This window comes from Electrophorus electricus, chromosome 15 (genome assembly GCF_013358815.1).
Source record: "Electrophorus electricus isolate fEleEle1 chromosome 15, fEleEle1.pri, whole genome shotgun sequence".
Lineage (NCBI taxonomy): Eukaryota > Metazoa > Chordata > Actinopteri > Gymnotiformes > Gymnotidae > Electrophorus > Electrophorus electricus.
The window spans coordinates 8,661,154-8,678,720 of NC_049549.1; positions in this window are offsets into that span (position 1 = coordinate 8,661,154).

The window sequence follows — 17,567 nt, forward strand, 5'->3', positions numbered from 1 at the left end:
CCCTCCAAATGGGTGGAACCTCAACAGGTGGGACCAGTTGTTCCATTTTTTTCCCAGTGGTCATCTGGGATGTGCCCTGTTGCTGAGAGTCATCAACTCATAAATAAGTAAAAGGCTCCTTTCTGCTCAGCAGCAGAAAAAAAGATAATGAGATACACAATACTGCAGTCTTTCTTGATGATAATCAAAGTGAAATAACACTAGTGTAGATATATGATCACTAGTGAAGATAATCGATACCTGTATTATGATAGAATGAATACATAGAAAAAAATGTGTGGGCCCCTAATGAATATAGTTCAAACTGCAAAAATGTAGTGCATATAGCGGATGATTCATGTGGAACCAATGTCCATACTTCACCTGAGTAAATCCAATGGATTTTGTTTCTTTCAGTATATGAAGGAAGGGTATTTACATGGAAATGAGAGGGCAGAGCTTTATGTGGGACCCGCCCACAGGCCAGAGTGCTGACACCCGCAGGTCAATACTTCCAGCAAGAATGACATTGAATGAGAATGTTTTTTTCCAACATTGCTATAATAAAAGATAAGAAAAGTGAGCTCAGCATGGAGCCATCCTGGGCCCTGTATAGACTGTGCTGTGGGTATTACCCGTCCATGCAGCTGACCAAGGCAGAAAAGCCAGTTGTGCCTTTGTGCCTTTGTGCATGACCATGTCTACAGTGGATAAAAAAAAACAAACAAAAAAAAAACCAGAATTAGTTGTTTATTCACTTGTTACAGCTGCAAGGTGCAAGGAACACACAAGTAATTTTCAAAGAGAATGCGGGCCTGCATGTGATTGAAATACTGAAGGAACTCTAAGAGCTTCAAGGGCAATTTTGTTGCACAGCTGTTGAAGGACCTTTGTGTGGAATGCTCTGTTGCTCTGGAAATCTTCGTACTACGTTACAATTTTTTACTATAATTTATTCTGCATTGTAATTTACATTGGACAAGGAATCAATCCTACACCAGTTGACTAGGAAATATACTATCAAGCCAACACCAGATATGACTTCATATATTTTCAGGAGGGATATGGAATATTATCTTGTCTATTTTTTTTGGAAAACAGATGAATAAAAAAAGACTTTGAAGATATATACTGGAAAAATAAGCTATTTTTAAAAATAATTGAAAAATTACAATGAATGGGGTTGGCATGCAAACATAAACAATATAAATTTCAATATAATGAGGGGAATACAGAAGAAGAGCATGTTATCTAGGACAGCATGACTACAAGCTCTTTTGATGTATATGAGATCTGTGCAGAATGCCACATGAATACTTTCAAATGGTTTACACACTGTGCAGTCCATATATTCATGGTCATTGATATTTTGACACCCATCCTTAGAGCTTTGAGCTCTGTTTTTGTACAAAACTAAAGGTCCCTGGGAAAACAGAATTCAGTTCAAAGCTGCATCAGCATGCATTAAATTCACATGTTAGGTGAAAATAAACTAAAAACAATCAAGACAGTTTGTCTTTGACAAATAAAGACAATCTATCTTTTCTGTCTTTATAATGATGGTTAAAATGTTCACAGGTCCTTTAAGAGAAAATTCCTGAATTGAAAAACTTTACAAAAACTACTGGTTACTGGAATGGTAGTGTTATACATTTTTGTCAGGATGCATGCTCCTTTGGGATCAACCTGTGACTTGGTGTTACTATAATGCCTTACCCTACCAGCTATACAACAGGTACTTTTTTCTGAATCTGCAATATACCCACATGGAGCATCTGACATGCAAAGATTTCATATCCTATTTTCTGTATAATGTTCTTTAAACTGTCTGAAAATCAATGGTTCCTGTAGTTAATAGGCTCTTCATACTGTTTTTTGGCTTATCTCCTCAATGATTGCTATGTAGAATCTATGTTGTGTTTTTTGATTGATTCCTTTTCTAAGTCTCCTGTACTTGATTGCTCATGCTGTCTCAGACAGCAACCCGGCCTTGACACACTCTGGTGAAAGAAGTCCTTTGGAATCAGAGGCTAACACACACATAAATAGAGAGAGAGAGTGTGTTTGTGTAAGAGAGAGAGAGAGAGCAAGAGCAAGAGAGAGAACAAGAGTGAGAGTGAGGGAGAGAGAGAGCAAGCTCTCACTCTATCTTACAAAGTCTGTTTTAAGTGCCAGCAAAATAACACCCAGGACAGAACCTCCGCCGCCCCCCCCCCCCCCCCCCATTATATATATATATATATATATATATATATATATATATATATATATATATATATATATATATATGTTAATAATCAAAAAGCTGTGAAATATTTTTATATCTATTTGTCTCAAAATGGCCAATTCACTTAATTTGTTTTTATATAATTTATTTGTTTATTTATTTAATTCCATGCTTACAAATTTACTTAATGACTAGCACTAGACATTTAATGTAAGGCTGATGGGCATAGGGACATGTCTAGGATAGATCTCTTCTCAAGTTTGTCGAGAATATTAGAAGTACATTGATCCTGAATTCTTAACCCCTTTTGGTCAAAAAGGGAGTGGGCCTTTGCTGTAGGAGAGTTAAACTGCTAATTTGGAAGTCTGTGGTTAAGTGAAGCAAGCATGTGCAACATGATATGCATTTATAATGAGCTAAAGAGAGCTAAAGTAAAAAGGGGCCAGTTATCATCCTTGTGGTATTGATGTCAAATTAAAGGGGTAAGATACAAAAGGAATTAACATTTAATTTTTTTCCTCTATGACAGTTCTAAATGTAAACGCATAGCCCACGTCCCTTTATTGAAAAACACTGTGCAACAAAGGACCAGGCACAGATATGTGGTGTGGACACAATTGCAGGATCCTTTTAATGGCAGTCACAAGGCAGCAAAATAATAGGTACAAGCTAAGCTCATAGCGAGGAGAGGAAATACCAAGTCCAATGAACCAACAGGCCATTCAAACTGAGCAAACAAAACCAGTAGGGAACATCAAAAATCATAATAAAGAGTATAAGAAATGGTAATTACATGGGAAAACACACTAAGCAATGAACACTCAATAAGTTGCTTTTCACAGGGATTGGCAAGACCTTACAAAGAACACGGGTATACTTATACTGGAAATGTACACACAGGGAGAGAATGAACAGTTGAATGTTAGTAACACAAGGCAAATAATATTCTGTCAAGGGTTCTCTCCTGTAGCCTCGGTGGAAAAGAGTCACAAAATATTACTTCCTTTTCTGAAGTAAACACTTTATATATGACCATGGAAAAGACAGAAAGAGGACTACTGGGAAAACTAATTAGCGCTGCATTAAAACACTACTAACCCACTATTTAACTAAAACTAACATGATTAAACCGAAACCAAGGCATACACAATTCCACAACAACACTAACATCACATTTTAAACCAAATAAAGTCTTACCATGAGAGTAATAAGAGTCCTTACCATGCTCCTCTCCACTCTCTCACTGGTCCATTCCATACATTTCAGTGGCAGATGCAACACTTCAGTGACTGGAATGGGAAAGAGAAGGAGCAAGTCTGGAGACCCCACCCCCGACTGATTACTCCTAATATTGTGAAGCCCTGTAGCCATGGAGAGGTTAAAAAACTATGATGTAGGGGTCCGGGATGTCTTCAGCGAAGACCCAGGAATGCTACTCTGGCCCATACCCCTCCCAGTTCACCAAGTATTGAAACCCCAAACCCCGATGCCAGGCATCCAGTAGGGACCTAATGGCATAGGTGGGTATGTCAGTGTCCAGTGGACGGGTCATCTTCGTGTCAGGCACGGACTGCAGAGTGGGGGGGGCTTCATGAGGACACATGAATTCTAGGAACATTAAAGGCAAGTTCAGGCAGTATCTGACTGGTTTAAACTGCTTATTGATCTGAAAGGGCCCAATAAAACAAGGACTTAGCTTCTTTGTGCACATTGTGGCTGAGGTTCCTTGCCAAAAGCCAAACCTTGTGCCCTGGCTAGTACTTGGGGTCCAGCCCTCTTGGCAGTAAGCTTGTTTGTGCACATGTAGAGCCTCCCAGGTTTCTTGGCTATGTGTCATCCACTTGTCCACAGCTGGCACTTCAAAAGCTGATCTGGGGAAGTGGGGGTGCTGGTAGCTGAGCACATGTTTACCTGGAGGTGCTGACAGAATTGCAGAGACATGAGGCACATTTGACCCCTCCTATCCAAGGAAATGTCTATCAGGAAATCTGATAAATGGAGAGCTGATCGATGTTGACCATTATTGTGGCTTTCCCATCAGAAGGGAGCATATTGGTCATAAATTTGACTGCTGGAGGTATGACCAAAGGTGCTTAGGTATGGGCCCGGACTGAATCAAAGCAGCAGGATGAGGAATGAAAGAAGTGTCACATATACAACATGCTTTAATATAATTTGTGGAATCTGTACCTGGAGAGGGCCAAAGGAATTAGTTTCTGACCAGGCATGTTGTGCTAGGGTGCCCAGAACTGGGGGAGGTGTGCAGCTATTGTACAACTGGTCTTGAAGAGTGGCTGGGAGATAGATTTCAGGATCTGAGGATCAGCTGGGGCAGGTTCCCTCTACTGGGCCCACTCATGGCTTTGAACATCTATCCGATTGGTGCCACCAAGAAATTATAAGGGTTTCCCAGATTACATCCAACCTATTGGATGAGGGCATCTGAATTTCTCTTCTTAGAACCTGGGTGGTACTACATAGAAAAACTAAAATGAGAAAACAATAATGCCCACCAGGGCTGGTGGGAGTTTAATCTACATGAATCAATTGAAAACAATATACACATAACTTTAATTGTACAAGTTTCAATTGTCTATAATGATGAGAAGATTGTTCCACTCCTTAGTGATGTCACTCTTCAAAAGCTTTCCTGTTTACCTACGTTATAGTTTCTCTCAGCTGTAGTGAGTTTTGTCACCACATGAATGAAGTTTCTCTGGGGTGCCCAGGTATTGTGAAAGTACAACCCCTACCCCTGTTTCAGAGGCATCCACTTCGACCATGAAAAGGAGTGAGGTGTCATGGTACTTTAGGATGGTAGCATTCTATTAGGTTCTGGAATGCCTGGTAGGCCTGATCTCTCCTGTACGTTCTCTTGAGCTGATCCTTGAGTAACCTAGTCAGGGGGTGGGGACTGAAGTAATGTTGTAAACAAACCACCTACTGAAATTAGCAAAGCCTAAGAACCAGCACAACTGTGGTAATGGCCATGCAGTTACTGCTCAACCTTTAGAAATGTCCACAGACAGCCTGTCAGGGCTTATTTCATAGCCAAGAAATTAGAGGGAGGAGCAATGGAAATCACATTTTTCCATCTTCACATAGAGATGGTTTTGGAGCAGACAGGGGAGAACACTATGAACATGCTTGCCTTCCTAAATCAAATTTTCATCCACGTAAACAATAACATCAATTTAACTGTCACGCAACCAACCCCAGTCCATGACTACAACTCCCATCTTCCCCGGCACAACCTCATCAGAGCCTCATCACCAGTTTACTAGTGTCACCTGTATCGTATCTTTGCTAGGCTATTTAGTCTCTCCTGTTCTGTTCATTCCCTGAGAAGTATTATTGCTTTTCTATCAAGGGTACTGAGCACGTTCCTGCTATATCTCTGGCTATTACTCTTGCCTGTTTCAGTTTGCGATTGTTGCTTGTTTGACTATAAAATAAACCCAGTTTTCCGCAAGCGTCAGGCCTGGTCTCAGATGTCACATTAGGATGTCCCTAAGGACTTTGTTAATGAAGCCCTGGAAGAGCGGACCTAACTAGCTCTTTATTTTTCACCGGATATTGTTAAATATAAACATAGTTTTTCCACTCATTTCCTTTGCAGACACATATGAGATTGTATGCATTCCTCAAATACTGTGTAGAGTATATTATAGCTGTTAAAGGGCCAAGGGCAATAATGGTAAGGGGCAATGATTTCTTTACTGTCACTCAATAAGCCTCAGGCAATCTTTGCAGACACTTCTCCTTCTTCTCAATAAAGAAAAATGCTGCAGTAACTGGGGAGGGGGAAGGGGCTTATGTATTCCTGAACTATGGCCTCTTTGACAAATTATTGCATGCCCAAATTTCCCAGGTGTTACATTGGGTAGGTTCTTCTATGGGGGTGGGGTTGTAGTGCCAGCCAGTAGATAAATTGTGTAACCTGTAGTAGGGGAAGCTCAGTGGTCTTGGTTGCCATAGTACTTCTGTGAAATCAGAGATACAATGGGGTAATAAATATGCATAGAGGAAAATAAGGAACAGGTGAAAGATAGGGCCAATATTCTAGCAAGAGTTCCCTCTGGTGGCTAGACAGGGAAATGTAAGGTGCTGGTGCAACCCTCATGTTTGGTTTTTTATTTTAAATTTTGTAAAGTTTTATACACGCGAATCAGTGGAAAACTATATATACATACATTTATATATTAAACAACTGTCTTTAAAAACTGCTATAGGCTAATACTTCATAGCATCAAAAAAACATAATTTCACTGAAATCTCATAATAAAACAGTTCAAAAATGTAAAATCAGTAAATGCTTCTGACACTTTGTGGCTGTAAGTTGCCAGCACATAAGCATTAGAAACTGCATTGCACACCCACACCCACAGTGTGGTTAACCCAATGACTTTTACTCCATACAGTTGGTAAAATGAGTTTGAAGTTGATGTGTGTATGAATACAGATAGTGTCTTTTTTAACAGGACTAACCAAAGAATAACTTTAGAGCACTCAAAGAAAAACAGCAGATTCTTTTTCCCATGCTACTGTGGATACAACTTTGTCAGTTTTGTCGCTGATGATATTAGTCTTATATGTTCTAGATCCATCTGCAAAAAGTTGCTCTTGACAAGTTGTTTTGTTTTTTGTGATGTGTGTGCATGTTTTTAACCATAGGACTGGGTCAGTCTCTAAGCTCCAGGTTCTTGTGTGTAATACCACAGTAGCAGATGCTGTAAACAGTGACAGGAACAGTTGGCCCAAATAAGTTGCATGCTGAGACAAGCACACTATGCAGAGTTTCTATATTACATAGGATTTCTAAATGGGTGAATGTGTATTTCGTTTACTTTCTTGACTATGAAAATCTGTAGGCATGGTGTGACATGAGGCCTGTATGTATGACTCATTCACCCTTCTTTGGAAAGACCCAGGCCACTTGTTCCTCCTGACCTCCAGCCAGGCAAATAGCAGAAAAAAGGCAGATCTCAGTGTATCTCAATACACTGAACGGCAGTGTAGGCAAGATTTCCACACAGCCTTCGCACAAACACAAACAAACAAACACACCACACTTTTATAATTAGGTGAGGAGGAACAACTGGTAACGTAACATTAAGTGGTCAAATGTGGGGTTATATGAATTCTGCTGCAGAAATGTTCTTCCCTAGAGAGGTTCATTCTCTCTTCCAGAGCAGAATGTATTCTTAGCAATGTCTTCATTACCAAGTTCCCACCAGCTGGTATTGGGCCAATTTATGTAGTTTAACACAAGTAGACACCCTTATTATTTCATTGTAATGCCAGGCTCCATTTAGTTTTTTCTTTAAACATTACAATGACAAAATGGATTCCAGTAAATCTGTCAGGTACAAATCAACACTGGTCTGTGCTTCTTTAGGGTCTTTTCTATGTCCTAATATAGTAGAGAATAACTCACAAACAGAGACAGATACAGAGATACAGTCTTTACTGAGGAATGCATTTGACATAGGCTCAGTTTTGCTAAATATTAGAAATATCCCCATTTGCAGTTGCATAAAGAAATGTTGATGTTGGAGGATTTTGGTCCCTGCCACCTCAAACTCACTGTAGGCAATTTACTATTTTGTGAATCTTGTGAAGTTTTACAAAATACTTCCCAGTGATCTTGAATTAAGCAGCACACTTACCAGACAAAAATACTTTTTTAATTTATTGGATATAAAGTGAATATCCTGAAGGCATATCCTTCTAACTTCTGTTGTATTGTATTAAGGCTTCATTATCGCTCTGGACTTTCAAATAACACTGCATTCTGATCTTATAGAATATCACAGTTGGTATAGAGAGAAGGAGAATAGAGAGAGAAAGCGATTGAGAGATAAAAAAAGAAAGAGAGAAAATAAGGTACATGAAAAGATTAAATACTCGGTATTTAATGTTTTATGTTTTGACACCCATAACAAGAGCATAATCACTTGCTCAAGTCCAATATCCTATGCCAGATAAATATAGTTTTCTCAATTTAGGAATCGATAACCTAATTTTGGCACTCCAAGGTGAATTTATTGCAGTAAACTTTCCATTCTTTAACTTACCTATTAGCTATGTTCTGTAAATCATATGCATTTCTATTCATTCATGGATTTGGCATTCGTTCAGAGCATCTGTAGCAAAGATGGCCAGACTTACAGATATCACTGTAAAATAAAAGTTGTCATTGATAAACAAGGTGCTTAAGTGATTCAGAGTTTTTAGTTTTATAAGCCTCTTTATATTAAGAGCAGATTGTAACAGCAGATTGTGCAACTGGGTTGTAAGGCTTGAAGATACATATTATAAGACTCAAAGGACCTCTCTGCCATACTTCGCATAATGCCACAAACTAAAAATGCATAACAAAGGCAATGTTATACAAGCCCCCTGTTATACTGACAGTAAAGGAAAAGAAAAAAATACACTATATCCCAGTGTAACTTGTATGTGTACTTTATTAAGCCAGCCAAAGAGAACTCAAGAAAATTTCACACTTTAGAGGACCCTTGACTTAGCCCCATTATCATGGATATGCATGCTATGTATAAATGCTGTCAGTTGTATATCTGTAACAGCATCTATAAGAAATTAAATAAGTGCCTCAAGCTCAGTAACAAATGATTTGGCATACAGTTTTATATTGGGCATACAGTTTCAATGCCTTCCTCAGCATTAGTAATAATAGTAAAATTTTTGAACCACACTTAAAAATACCATGTTGGACTTGAATATAAACAAACATCTACTGGGCTCAGAATGACTAAAGAATAGTTTCCAGACAACAAGCAATAATCCTGTCTCCTGTAGCAAAAGCAAATAATTTTATGAACTATTGAAAAGGGGCACCACCCTAAAATATAGGGAAAATACGTCAACTAGCAATGAAGTACCAAAGGCTAATTAACGTTATATCAGTCTCATTGCTAAATTAGTTCATATCTTGTGCAGTGACCGAATACCAGTGCCTCAAATGTGTTTCCCACAACATCTAACGTGCTGAATAAATGGTAAGTTTATTTATCAATGAATAAACAAATGACTGACATTGAGAAACGGGTGCTATAGAATACTATGGTTTAGCTCAGGCATACATAATACCTAAGGAGTGACAACTGGATGAGAAAAGAACGGGGGCTAGAGGAGATAAAGAAAACGAATTAAATAATAATAAGCCAACAACAAATACAAGAACTGGGATCATAAAGAAGAAATTTTGCACAAACCAGAGAACTGTTTAGCTAGCGTTAGGGTGCTAACTAAGATTAGCCAATCCCAGAAAATTAACGGAGCTAGCGGTGAACATCACTACCAGGGGGTTGCCTAAAAGATGAGAAGATTCCTATTTCTATTATTGTATCGACTAACGAGGGGAGGAAATATTAACCTGAACAAGCTTATCTCAAGGAAATGTAGCTATTACTTAAGTTCCCAGTTACAATGGTCAATTTGGCTGGTCCGCCCATGCAAGATGGATCACTGAAGTTTAGGTGTGGCCGTGGTAGGCTGGACACACACCCGATCCTGAATATTCCATTGCGTTGCCAACGACCTCGTAGCAAAGGTTGTCCCGAATTAGCGAGTCTGAGCTACACCAAGAATGCAGAGCGGATTGGTATTCCAAGTAGCTTAGAGGAAGTTTTTTATGTGTAAGTATAGAGTGAAGTACATAATACAGTAGTGGTGAAGAGCAGGTTGGCATTTAGTGGGAGACTGAGTGGTGTTCTGATATCTGGTTGCAACAGTGGTGAACCACGTCAGAGCTACCGAGATCAACATTGTGATGTGGCAGGACAACACCAGGAACTTTGGGCAAGAGGGACTGCCAGCCAACTCATCATCTCAGCTGCTGCTGGTGTACTTTAAGAGACTCTTATCCTTCACCAAGCTAGTATTAGGGACTGTTAAGACTGAAGTTTGCATGATGTCACAGTCAGGTGAACAAGTAGAAGAACAGGCAGGTGAACAAGAATCAGAGTTGCAAGAACAAATTAGTAACATGAGGAAGCTATGGCTACAGTAGCCACGCTGAGTAATAGATCTTATATTTATGTTCTCGGGGAGAGGCATATTCCCCCATTTAGTGGTGAGCTTGATAAAGATTGAAGATGTTGAGTGGGTACTCTGTGCTAGGAATCAGTCTGACCATGACCAGTATGATTTTATGTCCCTGCTAAGAGGTCCAGCCCTAGAAGAGGCACGTATGTGCGGCAATGCTGACCATGAAAATGCTAGTGACTTATTTATCTACCTCACAGAAGCTTTTTGAGACAAATGCAGTGCATCACAACTGTTGCATTGTTTTTACAGCTGTAAACAGCAGGAGGGTGAAGACATAAGAGCATTTTCATATGCCTTGGCACAAGCCCTTAGCTTGCTACTGAAGTGTTCTCCTGATGATGTAGATGTTCATAGAGTGAGTCAGAGATTCTTCTCTTAGGAGAAAGCTTTCAGTTATGTGCAAAACAATGCAGAATCCTCTATGATAGAGGTGCAGGAGGAGGCTTAATCGTGACCTCTTGAGGAGTCCTCAACAAAAGCAAAGGTTGTAAAGTTGAGAGGTTGTAGTAGTACTAGTCAAGCACAGTGTGCAGCTTATAAAGTGCAAGAACCAAAGTCATTCACTCTGGAGGATGCCGTCAAGGTAGTAGCAGAGCAAAGCCATGCCATAGGTGAATTAACCCAAGCAGTGAAGGACCTCACAGTACAGAAGAGTAGTAACACTAGCAGACCAAAGTCACAGCCAAAGTATACTTTGGATGAGCAGCCAGTCTGTTTCAAATGTGAGGTTCCAGGGCATATTGCAAAGAACTGCCCATAGAAGTGAAGCATAATAAATGCAAACCCAATGTTTTCTAGCTCCCAGGGAAATTAGACTGCCAACCCCCCCACCCCCCACCCCCGGGTCAGGCAATCACGGGGAACCATGTTGACTCAGCTAGTGCACAACCCTCCCCTGATAAATTATTGCAGCATGCTATTAGAACATGTCCTGTAGTAGAGCTCAAGATTTGCAATGTTTTTATTCCTTGCCTGTTGGATATGGGTAGTCAAGTGAGTACTATTACTGAGCAATTTTTCCAAAAGCATTTATATGGGGAAGATGAGGAAATGTTGCCCACTACAGGCTGGCTTAAGTTAACCCCCACTAATGGGCTCGATATACCATACCTTGGGTATCTAGAGCTGGAGGTTGAGGCATTGGGTCTAAAAATACCCAGTTGTGGCTTCTTGGTGGTCAAGGACCCCTTGGCACTGTACAGTCTGAGCCATTTATCGTGGCTATGAATATTATCAGTCAGTGTCTGCAACTTGTCTATGCTGAATTTGATATTACCTTAGGGGGAAAACTGGATTCTAACTGGAGGAATGTATTCCAGAGAATGCAGAACTGTAGTGTAGGCTGGAAGAGGTTTGTGTAGGTAGCAGGGACAGGTACTGATCACATACTTGCTGAATCTGTTGTCACCATCACAACAGAGATGGCCTCTAAAAGAGATTGTAGACCCCAATCAACTGCTGTTTGAACACCTTAAAAACACAGTGAGTTGGAGGCCTCATAGTTGTTCCCATGCTGGTTGACCCTCATGTACAGGTGTTAAATGTATCATCAGAAGATGTGTGGCTCTCATCTCATACTCGACTGGGCGTCTTTTCAAAGGTAGAGTGCATAGATGGTGACCAACAGTGTTTAGTGAAATTTCAGCAGATTTCAGTTTAGGTTGAGCAGGTGACTCCTGAGGCAAGTGAAGAGCATTGTAAGTGCGATTTACAGCCAATTCTAGGCAAACTGGATATTGATGGTAGTGATGAGCAACAAGCCTGGTTAAGAACATTATTGGCTAAGTATTCTGATATATTTGCAGATGAAGATGAAGAGCTTGGTTATACCGACAATGTTAAGCATGAGATTAATTTGGTTGATGACGAACCTGTTACACTATCATACCACCACATTCCGCCAAACCAGTATGCTTATGCATAACCTATAGTGGTGGTACAAAAAACTATTGGCAATATAAGGCTGTGCATGGACTACCGCAGGTTAAATCTTAAGACCAAAAAGGATGTATTCCCTCTACCTCACATCAATGAAAGTTTTGATGCACTGCAGAGGGCACAGTACTTTTCAGCCATAGACATAGCCAATGGCTACCATCAGGTGGCCATTTTCAAAGGCTTAATCAAGCCACAATTAATGACTTAGTCTTTCAAATTATGCTTGTGTACCTGAATGATATTGTAGTGTAATCTTAGATTTTTAGTGAACACTTAGAGAGGTTTGAAGCCATGATTAAGCATCTTAAGGAGACTGGCCTCAAAGTAAAGTTAGAGAAATGTCATTTTCCTTCAGCCAGAGGTGAAGTTAGTGTGCCACCAGATATCAGCCAGAGGGATAGGTACAGATCCTGAGAATGTCTTGGCAGTCAAGCAGTGGCCAGAACCATCTACCATAAAGGATTTGAGGTCATTTCTAGGTCACTGTAGTTATTACAGGCAATTTATTCAAGGCTTCTCAAAGATAGCCTGCCTCCTGCATGATGTGGTGAATCTGTGTGTCAACGTAGGAAGCCCCAGTAAAATGGTTGAGAAATGCAGAAAAGAATGACATTGACACAAAACTGGAGCTCCTTGCACTTAAATGGGCGATAGCTGAAGAGTTTTGGAGATACTTTTTAGGTTCTAAATTCACTGTAATCACTGATAACAACCCCTTATGCCATTTAAAAACAGCAAAGTTTGGGGCGATTGCACAATTGTCCATATTTGATTTCGACGTCCAGTATCATTATTGTCTGGGCCAGAGCAACACAGTGACTGATGTGTTCTCTAGGCAGCCATTCGCAGGGGAGCCTGAACTTGTTTCAGAGGATGCAGAATTTGACAGATGTGTAGCAATATTCAGTCTTATTAACCAAGGTACAGCCCTTGACGCAGCACTGGTCACAGCAGGGCTTCAAAGCTCAGACAGATCCGTGCCCTTGAAGCTGGTGTGGATGAGATTAGTGGTCTAAATCATGCCAACACACCAGCTTTCCCGGATTATTCCAACATATACTTTCCAGCAACAGGACCCAGTACTAGGTGTATTCAGAAAGCAGTGGGGCCAGAATAGTGGTAACGAGCGTAAATTATGTGTAAAAAAAAAAGTGAGAATGAGAATGAGAATGTCTTAATAGTCAGAAACATTTTTACCAATTTCACTCAAGCATTTGGAACTTGGGACCAAAAGGCAGATACCACAGTTAAAGTATTACTGAGGGAATGGTTTTTGAAAAGTACAGCTTTCCTGAACAACTCCACTCAGACTAGGGCTGTGAGTTTGAAAGTGAAGTCATATCTGAGTTTTGCAAGATGTAAATTGTAAAGAAAACCTGGACCACCCCTCACCATCCCACTGGCAATACTCAGTGCTAACCCTTCAACAGAATGTTGCATGATCTGTTGCGCACATTGCCGCCAGAGAAGAAGCGCCAGTGGCCTGAGCACTTGAATTAGTATATGCTTATAATGTGACACCACACTCCACCACAGGTTATTCCCCATATTATTTGGGGATGAACCCCACCTGCCTGCGGATGCCCTGCTCGGGCAGGAACAGCCAGCTGATATATATATATATATATATATATATATATATATATATATATATATATATATATATATGGTTAGTTACACACCAGAAGCCACTGAGTGATGCCTGAGCAAAAGAGTGTTCGAAACTGAAACCTGCTGAAAGACAAAATCTATTGTCCTAAGATTGAAGTTGATGCACTGTTCTATTTGAGAATCAGGCCACCAGACCATAAACAAATACAGGATCCCTGGAAATCAATTGTGTTTACCAGGTCATGGGGATAATGGGCAACATTTGCGCAAACCCAGGGGGGGCTACAAAGAGGTTGAACAGAGTAGATATTAGACCCTGTGTGAATCAGCCTAGTTCATCTCTCAGTGTAGAGTCAGATTCAGATGATTCAGAGGATGGCGTGGTATTGGTGGAAAACAGGCTACCAAGGGTAAGGGCATGTCCAGATTCTGACATCGGTGAGGTCAGAGCAGGTAGTGTGGGGCTGTTAATAGGTGGTGACCAAAGGGTACAGGGTGGTGGCCCTATGCAGGGTAATATATTCTCTGTAACAGAAGAGTCGTCTTTGACTAAGGATGTGGAGCCAGAAGTTAATTGTCCAAAACCAGTTTTGAGTCCCCCTGTGGCTGTGCCACAAAGAAGTAAAAGAGCAAATGCAGGACAGCATTCAAACATGCAGAGCAAGTCAGCAGCTCTTCCTCCTGGCACAGAGCTCCTGCTTTACTTCGAGCCCTCCTCTCAGGTGCTGCTTCATGCTGAACAGCTACAGATGTTGATTACACTAAAAAGGCCCACCGCAGAAAGACAGTGGCAGATTTTTTCACAGTGCAGTGTGCTAAAACACATACTTAAGTTTTTACTTCCTGCTGACAACTATAGAATATGCATCAAGCAACAGATATTACTATTGTTACCATTGTCAGCCAGAGGAGGATGGGCCCCCCTTTGAATCCCTTTCCTCTCAGGGTTTCTTCCTCATGCTCTATGGAGTTTTTCCTTGCCACCATTACCCTTGTCTTGCTCACTGGTGGCTTGTGATGTGATGGTGTGCACATGTCCGAAACCCATCCCAGAAGAGAACGTCCATCAAAGGCAATGGAGAAGTAGTTGGCTGGGGTGGAGGTATGGTGGGCTACAGCAGGGGAAGGTTTACAGGAAGGTTATTTCTTAGTGTACTTTATAGGAAAAGGATCTGGCCCCTGCAATAATTTTCTTATTCTTGGTAAAGAGCCTGCAACTTTTGATCTAAGCAGACATGGTGGATCATAATGCACTAGACGTTCTCTAAGGTACTGTGGGGCAAGACCATTCAGTGCTTTGTAGGTCATTAGAATTAATTCATAATCAATATGAAATTTTACAGGGAGCCAATTTAAAGAAGCTAAGATATGAGTGATCAAAGGTAATCAAATTTTCTAATTCTAGTAAGAACTGCAGCATTTTGAACTAGCTGGAGCTTGTTTAGGCACTTAATGGTACATCCAGTTAGTATGGCATAGTCATATCCTGAAGTTATACATGCATGGACTAGCTTTTCTGCATTGTGTGAGGAGAACACATCTTTGAAATGTTCCTGAGATGGAGAAAGGCAGTCCTAGAAATATTATTTACATGATCTTAGAACAAGAGGCTGGGATCCATAATAACTCCAAGATCTTTAACTGTTAGAGAAGATGTGATTGGGAGACTATTGAGGTTCATTGAGTAATTAGAGAGCGAGGACCTAGCTGTCTCTGGGACTAATAGAAGCAGCTCTGTTTTCTCAGGATTAAGTGAGAGAAAGTTCCTCAACATCCAGTCTCTGATATCCTTCATGCATTCGTCAATAATACTAAGCTGATATATGTCCTCTGGTTTGGCTGAGACATATAGCTGAGTATCATCAGCATAGCAGTGGAAACTAGCACAGTACACAGTATTTACATGTAATGTCACCTAGAGGCAAAAGGCCCTAGAACAGATCCTTCAGGGACACCACAGTTAACTTTGTTGTATGGGGTGAAGTCTCCATTTATGTTAACACACTGGTTAAGATAACCAGTCAGATAATATTTAAACCAGGAAAGGACCATTCCCATAATCCCAACAACATTTTTGAGTCTGTCTAGTAAAATGTGATCTATAATGCCAACTGCCGCACTCAGATCAAGCAATATAAACAAAGAGACATAACCCTGGTCAGAAGCCAACAACAGGTCATTAACTACTTTAATTAGTGTTGTCTCCATACTGATTAGGCCTAAACCCTGACTAAAAGACATCATGTATCTGATTCTGATTCAGATATGAGCTTAGCTGCTGAGCTACATCTTTTTTGAAAGCTGACATGGGTCAAGGTTATATTTTTTGATAAGTGGTCTGATTACTGCTAATTTTAATGATTTAGGAACATAGCCAATGTTCAAGGAGGAGTTAATTAAATTTAGTAAAGGTTCAATTACTTCAGGTAGGATATCCTTAAGAAAGTGTCTGAGTAGTGAATCTAGTAAGCAAATGGAGGATTTTGAGAACAAGTTCAGAGATGTAAGTTCTGGCTCTTGGCTAGGTGTAAAAGATTCTAGAGTCCTTTGTGGCTTGGTTGTTCTGATCTCTAAGTAGCTGCCCAATGTCATGTTAATACTCAATCTCTAATGTGCTTAATTTTCTCATTAAAGAAATTCATGAACTCATTACTAATGTGTAATGATGTAACCTGAGCATTGGTGTCAGTTTTATTGTTAGATAGATGTGCAATTGTACTAAAAATAAATCTTTTTTTATACTTGAGAAGGCTCTGCTTCCATGCAAGCTGGGTGAAAAAAAAAAACTTACTGTGGCACCATTTACAAGTGTTTTGTTTTAAATTGTGAATGTGGTCATTATACAAAGGCACTAATTTTTTGTTCCTAATTTTTTTTATTCTTAAGTGTGCAGCGGAATACTAATTCTAAGCATTCCGTTATTTGATCAAGTTCTGTGGAGTTTGAGGGTATCCTAGTTGCAAATGATAAGTCTGGGAGATTCACAATAAATCTAGGTGCAGTGGTTGATATGATATGGCATTTGGAATGATAGTGAGGTGAGATTACTATATTGTGGCTCATACATAGTTCAAATGAAATTAGGGAATGGTCTGAGATGGGATCCACTGGGGTAGTATAACTACGTTCTCTATGTCTACACCACATGTCAGTGCTAAGTTAGGCGTATGTCCACCAGAGTGTGTGGGTTCTCTGATACATTGGGTGAAACGAGTTGATTCTAATATAGAATTAAAAGGCTGATCTCAGAGGGTCTTGGGCACTATCAAAGTGAATATTGAAATCAAAAGCAATAATGGTTCTTGCTACTAGAGTGACTAGATTAGAAAGGAAATCTGCAAATTCCTTAATAAATTCTGAGTAGGGTCCTGGTGGCTTGTACATGCCAGTTAGTGGAAGATGCTGGGTGGGCTGACATTTATGCTAGTAAAAATAATTTCAAAGGACTTGAAATCATAACCAGCTTTCTGGTTTATGCCTAATGTGTCACTATAAATAACTGCAATGCCGTCTCCATGTCTAACGGCCAGTTAGACAAGGGTGGTGTACATAGCTGTAGCCAGACGGACATGCTTCGTTTAAAGCTATGTACTCATTTGGCTTGATCCAGGTTTCTGTTAGGCAAAGTACATTAAATGTACTGTTTCTGATCTGCTAGGATTTCATTTATCATGAGCACTTTAGATGTTAGGGATCTAACATTGATCTAACATTTAGTAAACCCAGCTTTAGATAAAAG